The 13,049-nt window shown below is 36.5% G+C and overlaps 1 protein-coding gene across 2 annotated transcripts in view; it reads right to left on the bottom strand.

Moving 5' to 3' along the window:
• Positions 1–13,049, bottom strand: part of LOC150094004 (uncharacterized) — a 273,886-nt gene that overhangs the window by 126,171 nt on the left and 134,666 nt on the right. The gene's annotated exons all lie outside the window — the stretch shown is intronic.

Below are 13,049 nucleotides of genomic sequence, written 5' to 3'. Positions count from 1 at the left end.
ATTAGAGGTCAGGGATATGAAAGTTCTGAGAAATATTAGGGAAATAAACAGGCATTAATGGCAGAACTACACTGCTTGGAAAGAAGTCAACGGACACCCCCACAGGCAAGGTGCATCGTGCCATGTAATAAGCCACGTGTTATAGCCGGCATAAATTGGTGCTTCCAAGTCAGTGTAACTGTGTCTGGATGAAATAGCTGCGAGAAGGGAACTGACGTAGTTTGAAAGAGGAGTTGTAATAATATGCCATGTTGCAGGTCTATCTCTTCGGCAAACTGTTGAAAAATTGCGTCATCCCAGGTCAACAATCAGTGATACCATATTGAGATGGAAGCGCACGGAGTCAACTGCAAGTGCTATCCGCAGTGGATGACCCAACCACAGTCACCGAACGTGACCGTAGGGTGCTACGAAGGATAATATGTAAAAACCGCCATTCGTCGTCCGACACGTTGAATGTGGAGTTCTGGGTATCTGTTGAAACACGAATCTGCACAAAAAACATTCAGAACTGAGGCTCACATGCATTTTCATAGCAGGCCCGCAACATCCAAGCCTTACATTACCCGAACCAACATGAAACATTGTCTAGAGTGGTGCAAAGAGCGTGTACAGTTGGACGTGGAAGCTTGGAAAGCTTGCAGGTGGAGCGACGAGTCACGCTACACCCTCTAACGAACAGATGGAAGAGTGTAGATGTGGCAGATGCCCGGTGAACATCTCTTACAAGAATGCGTAACCCCAACTACGAAATTTGCAGATAGCGGTGTTATGGTATAGTCCTGGATTTCCTGATTTGGCCCCGGACCTCTGTTTGTGATACACGAGCACTGAACTCCGAGAAGTATCTGAACATTCTGGACAATGCAATGCTTCCTACTTTGTGACGTTTCTTGGGAAATGCCCATTGTTTCTTTGAGCAAGACAATTGCAACGTGTCATAAGCCTGCTGCTGTGACTGCGTGGTTTATGGACACGAACGTCGCTACACTTGATTGGACTTCAAGGAGCCCTGATCTCAACCCTACTGTACAGCTTTGGGATGAACTGGAGCGTAGGGTGATGTTAAGGGACGTCTGCTCCACAAAAGTCCAGGATCTCCTTACATGACTACAGGAAGAATGGTCCAAAATTTCCATTGATCGCTATCGTGCGCTTGTGGAAAGTATGTGCCATAGGATTGCTGCAGTCATCGCAGCGAAAGGTGGTCCTACATCTTATTAAGATGGCGCCATGGCTGTTTGTTCCTCACACTATAGTGTTCGTTGACTTATTTTCAAGCATTATTCATATATTAAAATGAGTATGTTAGGAAAGAACTGGATATTGTTCGCATTCCAGAATGTTTAAGTGCTAATGTCAGGTGAAAAATTTGACAAAACACGGTTTTCAAGAGGATTGCAGAGTTTCTCTTTCAGCAATGTTCAGTGGTGTTATCCTACTCGTTCGTGAACCTTCAGAAAAAAGACGGAGTCATGACCGACCTTAGAGTAACAATGTCTTCGCTAACTCATAACAATTTCATATTTAATTAAAACGATTTTTATTTGAAAATAGTATGCATGTCGCTTCCATTTACAAATGAGTGATAACATAAAGAACATTAACACACGCCGTAGGTGGATCACGCGGAAACAAAACGAATTGTATTCCAACTGAACTCTCCATTCAACAAAGATATGTCACACTTAAAATAACCCGCAATCTGAATTTATTTTATTTATTTATTAACAACCCTCATATATATCTGAAGCAATAACAGTATTATAAACATCAGCGTCATACTAGAATTCAAAACCACAGTAAGGTGGCAAAAGAGAGGATTTACCTATTGAATTTTTAGAATACACTCTCATGAATATATTTATATATTAAATTACACTGGCCAACAAAAAAAACAAACTTTTTCTGCTGATTATGATCTGACATTTGTTTTTTACTAATTTGGGTGCGCTGATTTCAAATATCAAACCCAGTTTTCTCTATCACGTCAGGTTATTCCTCTATGGATTTTCTTTTTGCTAATTTGTAAGTTTTTGATAGTTTTAAGGAGGCAGTACTATTTAGAGGATCAAAAAATCGATTTTTTAATATGATTTTCTGAAAGTATGTACTTTTAAAAATCTGTTCCTAACTTTTTATCAAGAAATTCGAAAAATTCCTGAAGATATAGCCTATTATTCAAAGCGGTGCGCAGATCAGAATCGGAGCGCTCACTGCTCTCGCTTGTTAGTAAACGAATAAATGCGTAAGAACCTGCAACGGTACGTACTGGCGCTTTGAATGCGAGAGAGGCCGATAACCGACCTAATACATTTAGGTGATGAAAAGTAGGCGATGACAACTGCCTAAAACAAATGAATGCTATATGCGTCATCATCGAAATCAGTCAATCGTTAATCGATCGTGAAAGTATGATGAGCGCTTATAACGTTTCAATAAAGTCTCTGGTTTGTTTTTTTTTTGTCTTGTTAATTGCATGTTAGTACGTGCCGTTGCAGGTTCTTACGCATTTATTCGTTTACTAACAAGCGAGAGCGGTGAGCGCTCCGATTCTGATCTGCGCACCGCTTTGAATAATAGGCTATATCTTCGGGAATTTTTCGAATTTCTTGATAAAAAGTTAGGAACAAATTTTTAAAAGTACATACTTTCAGAAAATAATATTAAAAATCGATTTTTTGATCCTCTAAATAGTACTGCCTCCTTAAAACTATCAAAAACTTACAAATTAGCAAAAATAAAATCCATAGAGGAATAACCTGACGTGATAGAGAAAACTGGGTTTGATATTTGAAATCAGCGCACCCAAATTAGTAAAAAACAAGTCTCATATAAAAGTCAGCAAAAATTGTGTTGGACTGTGTTATATATAACACATTATCAGCCTACTTTATTTTCACTACTTCTATTGAATTTGAATATTATAATATTATAATTTCGCAGGAGAGTGGAACGAGAAGTTCGTGTTATTTATAATAAAAGAATCTTGAAAAAAAGTTTAGGCAACGTAGTCGAACTCAAACAGAGGTAGCAATAAACAAAATAAAAAATAAACAAAATGTTTTTATTGAGTCAAATTTCTTTAACAACGTGTCCCCATTACAAGGCCTATATTTATAGGGATACAGTGTTCTATTGGTTTTTTACTCAAATAATTCTAGAGGTTATTTTACATATTTATGCATTGTATTTTAATCTTAAATAATAACTATTAGTGATTAAAATGAACCCCTTCGCATTTATTAATAAAATAAAGCTTTTTATTGATAAATGAATGGTCTTACTTTTCAAACGACTAACATGAAATCATTCGAGAGAATTATAAAATATATATATATATATATATATATATATATCGTTGTTATGTTTCTATTCAGTTCACGTAGGTACCTCAAAACACCTTACGTGTTCAACTACTTTGTAACTGGCGACCAACAGCCTCATCATCATCAGCTGATTCAACAATGCGAAAATATAGTATTCAGTAGCGTATAATATTGAATCATTCAGTATAATTTTGTCATTCACGTTCTAAACGTAAGTCATAACTAAAATTACTCCCTATTTTAGCACAGATTTCACTTAACATGTAGTATTAAAATCCATTCAGCTAGTGCAGTTCCATTATATATTGTAAGATGGATGGACAATGTTCAAATGTATTTCTGCAAACTCAGTCTAGTATCATGTCAAAATATCAGATTGTTTTATTTGCAAAAATAATTTTTATAAGAATGATTCAGGATGTTACTGAATCATTGCAATTCTTCGGTAATTATGTGGATTGGCTCATCTACAGTGATGACATCATGGTCATTTATTCTGAAAGTCAAAAGCGGTTCATATACACGACTGATCGATATACACGAATCATTTGTTTGACTTTAACTTATTTTAACTTAATAGAAGAAGAAGACCTATTTAAACGCGAGCTGTTAAACAAAAAAAAAAAATCTTTCCTATTGAAAAAGTTGCTAACAAATACGATTTCAGCAACAAACATAATGCAAAAGAATGAACTTAAGTGAATTTCATGTCATTTTAAAAGGCTACATTCAAAGAGCCAACCAGCCATCGAAAAGCTCAGAGCATACTCGTTTGCTGCAACAGACGTCACTGGTTTCAATCATGAGTAAAGCGTTGACTCACGGAAGACAACACTGTACATAAATGAGGGTCATTTCGGCAAAATTATTTCCTTAAGCGAAAACAACTCGAGGCAATGTTTCTTTCAAGATGCATTAAAATCTCTTCCTGTGTGGTTTTTAGGCTCTTCCTTTATGAGGAAGTCGATATATATGGTGTTCGCATCTACTGCCTTGTATCATTCTCTCTCTCTCTCTCTCTCTCTCTCTCTCTCTCTCTCTCTCTCTCTGTGTGTGTGTGTGTGGGGGGGGAAACAAAAGGATTCGAGGAAAATGAAACAGACTACAAACTGTTGTCGATTAGAAAAGATGAATAGAAAAAGACTAAAACAAGATGGTCACGATGCTTCTACTCAACAAATGTTCAACATGCATAAATCTTCGTTGACAATAAAGGTACAGAGCTTAGTCATGGTTATTAGAATATTTTGGTTGTCCCATTATCTAAACTTAAAATGGGTTGCGAGTTGCCTTGGACTAAATAAGTCAGTACTTTTTGAAATCGCAGCATTTCATCTTTCTTTATAAAAGGATGTGCCGCTAATAACAGGTTTATAACAAGACCAATCTTGTTGATTATTTGGGAATATCTCTTCTAACTGTTGATTATTTGGGAATATCTCTTCTAACTGTTGATTATTTGGGAATATCTGTGATATGCAAGGCGTTAACTCGTCAGTTAACGCCTTGCATGTCACACCAAAACTCAATTTGCAAAAAAAAAGTATACCTCAGAATACTAAGTCAGTAACGGAGATCTATGTGTCATCTGACGAAAAGGCGAATATTTAGCCAATGTGTGATAGAAGCAATGAGAGACCAATATCTAAAACTATTTTGTGTCAGAAGCGCAACTTCCCGATTATCGTGATAATAAAACCAAAAACCTTTCTATTAGCTACAGAACTTTTTATTTCTATGTTATTTTTGATCACATTTTATTTGGTGTGACGTAAACAATTCTGGAAGAATTCACAATCGCTGGCTTTATACAATTTCGTATTTAGTGAACAAATAAAAAAGATCAAAGCTCCAAATCTTTGCTTCTCCAACAAAAATTGCTCAATTGAGGCAGTGTAATTTCAGATTGGCATATTGAGAAGAATCTACATACTTTCATGAGTGGAAGTAATTATATTAAAACCAGGGAAGGTTCTATCTATTTTATCGCAATCTGTGTAATTTTTAACTATGCGTTAAATTTTGGTTCATGTTTAACAAAACCCAATAATAAGAAACCAAATAAGTATCTTAATTAGTAAAATTTAAAGATTTACTTTTCAAATTTATAGCAGATAAGTGGACCAACTGTATTAAGTATAAACAACGAAACGTGCCATTGAATATTTCATTGACAGCACAGTTTCAAAATGGAGCTGAATGATCATATATATATACCATAAACTATTCGTTCACAACTTAAAGCTGTGCATGATATAAACCCTAATCTACTTGATCTGTAAATGGCTTACAGTAATATGATCAATATCAAAGCCATTAGAATAGAAAATAGAAGAAAAAAGTGACTGGCGCCGTTAGAAATCATTTGTCGGTGCCATAAAGCTTATGGAAAACTACTGTTGCATTGCACAAATGACCGTAAATTGCGGTAAATTTTAAACTATTTTAGGCACGTTTCGCAGTGTTGCTGTGAAACGTGCCCAAAAAAGTATTAGCATTCTTCGTCCGTTTTGTCTACATGCTCATCCCGAGGCACATAAAATCGAAGCTGAGGCCGGAGAAGTAGATTCCTCCACGACACAAAAACATAGATGCGTGCTTTTCGGTTGGACTCAGAGAGCTTCTAGCCTTGGCCTTCAATGTCTATAGGTTTTAATTTAGATAAATTTGACCACCAGCAGCGTTCAATACATAACGTTTCCTAGAATGACTCAAGAACCGGAGTAAGAAAGCATGGCGGCTGTTTCATCACTTGCACTTTACTGAGTTTAGAAATATCTGCGGGGGAAGACATGCATCAGAAACTGAATGCGCGTGTAATAGAAAAGGATTGAAGCAGTGTTTCACTTTTAGGGGTAGAATTCCAGACTATGCTAAATTTCATACGTGTAGTTAGAGACGTAAAATGACGACTAAAGTGAATGATCGTGTTGTTATTTCGTAACTACGGCCAAAACAAACCAAGATGTGATATGATATCTATTAAATGCTTGTGGTCTTTGGCAGGTTTTCTGTTTTATTGAATGAGAAGTTATGCGGACTCTAATGAGACTGGCTAAAAAACTAACCATCTTTAAAATTTAAAGCGTAGAGAAAGCCATGTGTGTGTGTGTGTGTGTGTGTGTGTGTGTGTGTGTGTGTGTGTGTGTGTGTGTGTGTGTGTGTGTGTGTGTGTGTGTGTGTGTGTGTGTGTGTGTGTGTGTGTGTGTGTGTGTGTGTGAACACAATACTGGTGTTCAAAAGCTAAGGAACAACAACTACATTTTCCACCCCGAACTGCAAAACAGCTCTCACAAGGATGTCCCATGCTTAGCACCAAGTGATTCAGGAGTTCTGCAGGCAAACTAGCCCATTCCTCCTTCAGAGCAAGGATTAGGCCTTGTTTCATGAATGGGAATTTCGAACAGTAATGCGTCTCCGTGTTGCGTCCTAAACATTTTTTATGGGGTTGAGATCTGAGAAACATGCTTTCCCCTCGATTCGATTAATATTCTCGGTCTCCAGAAGTATCTCCACTGCTCGTGCACGATGTGGTGTGGCATTGTCATCCATAAAAATGAATTCTTCGCCTACAGCACCACGGAACAATTGAACATGACGTTGAAGAACTTCGTTGCAATATCGTTCACCAGTCACAGTCCCTTTTTCCAGCACTTGTAGCTCGGTGCGTCCATTAAGCATAATACCTCACCACATCATGACCCCAGCACTGCCATATCTATCCCTTTCAAGAACATTCTCGCCATTGTAAGCAGTTCACTTTCACGCTAAATCAAGTATCATCTAGAATTGGGAAGAAGACTAGAACGACTCTTATCTGTAAAGAGTACATTAGCCCATTGTTGGCTTGTCCACTTTTGATGGATACAACACCACTGAAAACATGCTCTACAATGAACTGTGGATAATGGGATTCAGACTACAGGTCTACGAACATACGAGTATAAGCTTCTTGCCACAGTTTCTCGAAATATATGCGTACCTGTCTTCGATGGAGCCGACTTGCAGGCTAACCTTCCTGCTGTTATAACTAAAATTCTGTCTTTATGCTCTGTAGTAGAGTGTGGATGACCTTTAAGCAAACATCTGGAATATATTCCATTGGTTCGAATGGCATTGGTTTGAAGCGCTACCTAGACTCTGGATACAATGATATGTTTGATTGCAAACTCTCCGTAAATATCAGTAATTCCGCGGTCTTCTTCAAGCTTTCCAATAATTCTTCCCCGCGTGAAAATCATCTAGATGATGTCTACAAGAAACACCAAAGTTTGCAAATTTATTCCTTAATGAAAAAAAGCTTCTTTCAAACACAATTCGCTTAGCGCAGCCTTTTATCCTGTTGAGTGCTACTACGTGACTGCTTTGCACGCGATTCGAAAATCTGAATGCGTAACCGCTTTCTACTCGAAATCGTCAGTTACACAAATTGCCACAAGTTGATTCGTCTGAATTTGCGGTTGTAATCTTCAGAAATAGCGTTTCGTCCTTAGAGTTTGGAAACCAGCGTATTAGGCCAGGAATATGGTTCTTTTTATTCACAAAAAATGAACTGAGTTTTATATAGATCGATGCTAACAAGGCCAACTGGATCTCTTTAGTTCTTGAAGTTTTAATTGTGACCGTAGTGCATACCTTGCGATGTTTCAGAATGAAACGTATTTACAACTGCATGCAGTAAGCGACCAGATAGCGAATTATACGCCAAAATGAAAAGACGGAAGATTTATAAGAGGGAACTTCTGAAGTCATTAATATGAAACCCAATGAAACGTCTTTGAAATATTAAGAGCAACTACATTGAGACTCTTCGAAATTTTGTTATGTTATCAACGAACAGTTGATAACATAAAATAATTACGTGAATTGACGTTGATAGCATCTGTATGGGTGATCATTTATTCGAAAGGAAGGACACTTCCAAGGCTGCTCATTAGCTTAATGAATTTCGCTGCAAGACGAGTAAAATGATACAAATTTGTCTCGCGTTTTAGGAGAAGAGAGGGGTAGGAACTAATTTTCGAAATACAGGATAAACAGCATAGACTAAAAATGCGACAAAATGAAGTTTCTTCTAAAGAAAGAAGTTTAAGCATTGTATATAGCTTCCTTCAAAATCACACAATTCATCATAATTCTTCTGATTTCTCTCTCTCTCTCTCTCTCTCTCTCTCTCTCCCCACAAGCGGTCGACGTTTAGTTTTGAAGCAACTGCATAAATCACAGCGCAAGACTTAAAAAAAAAACTGTCCTATTTGGATATCTTTTGATCCAGGAATTCTGGTAGTACTGTACTACATGAAAACTTAAATCAAAAACTTACATGAAAACAATTTTCCTCCAAATTAATCTGTTGTCTGTTAAGACTCCATCATCATGTAGCTTCCTCAGTGAGAGGGCGCAGCACCATGTCCTTCCAGTTCTCTCTGTTGGTGGCTTTCCTTTTTGTTTCTGCATAGCCATGTGATCCTGTCCATAATCTTATATCTTCAAGCCATGTCCTTCGTTTTTTTTTTACCTCTTGATCCTTTTCCTATCATTTTTTCTTCTCAAAGTGTTAGTATCCTCTGTCCTGCTGAACCTCTCAGTAGATGTCCTGCCAATCTGATCTTTCTCTGGATCATTTCTGTGTCTGTCTGATAATATTGTTATCCAATATTATCAGATCTTATATTTTTGTCATCTAAGGCACGTTTTCTGTTCTCTCCACCTAGATCTTCGGCTTCTTCGTCTTTGTTTTGCTAACTTTTCTGTTTAATTTTTCTTCATAGCCAAATTTTTGTCCGTTACATCACACCAAACATTTCTTTCGTCAAACATCACACCAAACATTTCTTTCGTCAAACATCAAAACATCCTTTTCGTCATTTTATCGCAATGCATTGTTGTTGGACACTCAAGAGCTTCACTATTAGCATCTCGAACTTTAAGAGAAGTAATATTCAATACTCAGTCTTAGTTACATTATTCCTGGATTTGTTTTATGCATACAACTAAATAGAACAATTGAGTTGTTTGAATTTTATTTGAAATACGACATTTTTTTTTTTCATTTATTCTGAAATATCTCAACAAAATGGAAAGAAATTGAGGAATGACTGAACGAAAATTCCATAGTTAAATAAGTAATTAAGACTTGTTTTTCTTATATTATTTTTGCATTTTGTAATTTTATATAGTTCGAAATAATTCTTTATGTGTTATAAGTTCTAATGAAGGCATGAGTCGGCTCGAATATTAGCGTAGGAGAACTTTGACCTTATTTTCTTTTCAAAACATTGCTCAAATTTTCCTATTAAAATATTAAATTTAATTAATTAAATGGTATTTTAAATTGGAAAATTAAAGTGCTTAATACAGCGTAAATGGCATGAACGAACTCTACTTTTTCTGCTGATATCATCTCTTTGTCACGCCAAACATATTTCTTTTTTACTGGTACTTTCTCTTTCTTTGTATAACTGCGATTGGACAATGGTGAGACCATCCTTAGAACGTGTAGCCAAACAAGTCAACACGGGGTCATTATCATGTGTCACTCCTACATACTTACAATACGCTATATAAGCTTTATAATATCTTTAAGCTGCAGAGAGAGCTGTTAAGTATTAGTCATGACAATATACTAAATTTGTGTATGATTACAAGGAAACCATCTCCATGAACTTCGCAATAAGCTAATAAAAGAATTTTAAATTAACTTGGAGTCATATAGCTTGGAAAATTAACTACGTGTCGTATTACATGCATTCTGTTTCATATTTAGGAATTAAAAAAAAAATTAAAAACTTGAAAGATATTTATCCTCTTGAAGAGAGATACCTTGAAGAAACTGAAGTAAAATTTGTTCTAAAGCTTTTATACGCCGCCTCTTTAAATAATCAAAATGTTCTGTAAATGGTGATAGAAATATGAAGACGTAATTTTGAAATAATGAGATGTGAGAAGACCCCTTGAGCCTCAGTAGATCAGTCAGTACAGATGAAGTCTTTTGGTTTGAAAGACTTGGATTCAAATTCTTAGGACGCGAGGAACCTTTATGAGGACTTTTCAATGAAGTCGAGTAAGTAGGACTCATACGGAGATGGTGGGTTTTTTTTTTCCTGAAACGTGGGTTTTTCGTCCTTCAAAACAGGCAAACCGACTCCGTGAATATATGAACAGAGATAAAATACTTCTCCTTAGAGGAATGAAGCAGAGAAATAGCAATCCCGCTGCATTAGATTGCCTAAAACAATTATGGAACTCAACCAGTCTTGGACAGCCGAGAATTAGTTGGATGGATGGAGAAAACACTTTAAAAAGATAAAAGGAAGTTGTGAGTTTTGACACTCCCATTACCTGCTAAATCAAAAGTTAAAATGCTTAATTTCATTAATATGGACTCTTTGTTTTACAGTGACGAATCAATCCATTATAATAGCAATGGCAGTTAACTGGTTTCCGAATAGGTGATGCACTGTACATGTCTGTGGCTTTATTATTTTATGGGATCAGTTTGTTAATAACTGGGGGTGGTTAACTGCGATGGTATCCATCTAAATACTTGTGGATACATCGAGTTAAGCCACAGATCCAGAAGTATTTAGATGGCTCAACAAATTCGTTCTGTCAGCCTTAACCTTGACCTACTTACGGCGAAAAAAAATCAATGGTGTTTTTAGATTTAGAAACGAAACCACCAAATGAAATTGACAACTGACTAGAAGTGAAGGCTGTTCCAAGTAATAAAGGGAGAAGTGTTTACATTAACGGAAGGGAAATGTTAACTTTAAAGTGCGCTTTCAATAATATTGCACGAATCTCATGTGCTTTACATTCTGAATATTGTGGGGATCCCTGAATAGCAGCTTGACGAGGCCATGTCAAATCGAAGAGCATAATAGTAATTATAATACTGTCAGAAATAACAGAATAGGGAGCGAAGGGAACTATTGGTACTTATCAGGAAAGGTTTAAAATATGGATGATGCACTGAATTACAATTCGGAAGGGGCTTGCAGACAGTGTAAGTAGTACTTAATCAGCATAGAGCTGTACAGTTAAGAGTAGGAGTGTGTTACTGTACTGGAGGAAGTAATGGTTTATGATCGCTTTTGTTCATTCTATCTACCTCTATTTTTTAAAAGACTTTTACTTATTCAAAAAATACACAACAGATTCTTTCTTTCCGCCTTAACCTATATACAATATTTGGGATTTATCTCACTTTGCTGAACGAGGCTTTAGTAGAATAATAGAAAGATAGTGAAGAAGAGACAATAACTATAAGGAGTTCATTTGTTTTTTTGTTAAGTGTTGAAAACTATGTAGAGTAAACTTCAGTGAGGTTCTATACTTAAAAAAAATAATTAGGCGTACTATATAGCTAGATGGTAAGCCGAATTCAACATTCATGTACCATGACCGTCTCATCCAGTACCGTTAAGCCTTTTGGTATTGTTGCTATGGCTTAGTGTTTATATAAAACATGATGCTACCAAAAGACAGTTATATTTCTCATAAGAATAATCTTATTTCATCTTCCCATACCTTTCATAACACTCAGATCCCTAGTAAAGATTAGATTTCTCTTATAGGCTGGCTTACACCTGGACTATTTCTCGACAAAAACATAAACAACAACAACAAAAAAAAATTCTGACTTCTCCTTATTTCACCTGTACAATTCCTGACGCCATACAAATCATTGTGAGTCGTCCAACCTTACAACAGTGTTCTTACGTTTACAATGGCGCACAAGACATTTTCCTAAAATGCTGGAGGCTATTCAGAAGAAGAAGGGCAATCTGATTAACTGAATGTCCCTCCCGCTTTCGGAGGTCCTCTCCAATAACCTTCTCGTAGACGCTCTGTTTCTACATTATGCCTACTCTACAGGTATTTTAATCAGTATTGTTCTAGTGAACTGGCTTCCATCATTCATTTTCCTCTTTCCACACAGTTCAGATTCAAACTTCGCGAATCACCTCCTCATCCTGCTCATTTATTCCATCTACCTTTGTTCTCAGGGCTATCCTGATACCATTTTCCCTAAGACTGCCAAAACACATCAACAGGTCCTTCTTCCTTCTTTTTTTGAAAACAAAATGTCAAAAAATAATAATAATAAATAAATAAGCGAAATCCTAATCCTGTGGCCTCCTTTCTTTGAAAAGGTTGCAACTGATTGCTAGGGAGATATGACGCAAGGTGATTTCCCGTTGCCTTCCTTGGCATAAGTATTTTTGATAGATCCGTGTGTGTTGACGGGACTGGTTTGTCTGTTTTGAGAGATGAAAAAAATTTTTCTCCTGAGTTTCCGGGAGAAAAAACCTCTACCACCGTATGAGACTGGTTAAAGTCACCTTGAGTCGAAAGAGACCAGGTAAAGGTTCTTCACGTCATGGAAGGGAATCGAACCCAGGTCTTTCCGACCAAAGGGCTTCGTCTATACTGACTGAGCTACGGAAGCGCTAATAAACGAAATGAAACCTTTAAAAAAAAATAAAAAGAACTTGAGAAAATGGAGTAAAGAGAGAAGATAAAGTATCATTCATCCAGGTGTAAACAAGAATTTGATAACTTACGATGTTGTTGCCGCCAGATATTCTTGAAGAAAGTCGAGAATATAAGTAAAGATGGGTGCATGATTATTAATTTAATCCAGTATCCGAATAGAACAATCTAATGTAGCTTTCCTACATATGTTTCCCCTTTTCTACAAATTCGTTAATTTAT

This window comes from Typopeltis vanoorti, chromosome 23 (genome assembly GCF_054136105.1).
Source record: "Typopeltis vanoorti isolate ZY-2024b chromosome 23, IOZ_Tvanoo_1.0, whole genome shotgun sequence".
NCBI classification, from domain to species: Eukaryota; Metazoa; Arthropoda; class Arachnida; order Uropygi; family Thelyphonidae; genus Typopeltis; species Typopeltis vanoorti.
The sequence above is the reverse complement of the archived record's forward strand: the minus strand, read 5'-3'. Positions and strand labels throughout refer to the sequence as shown.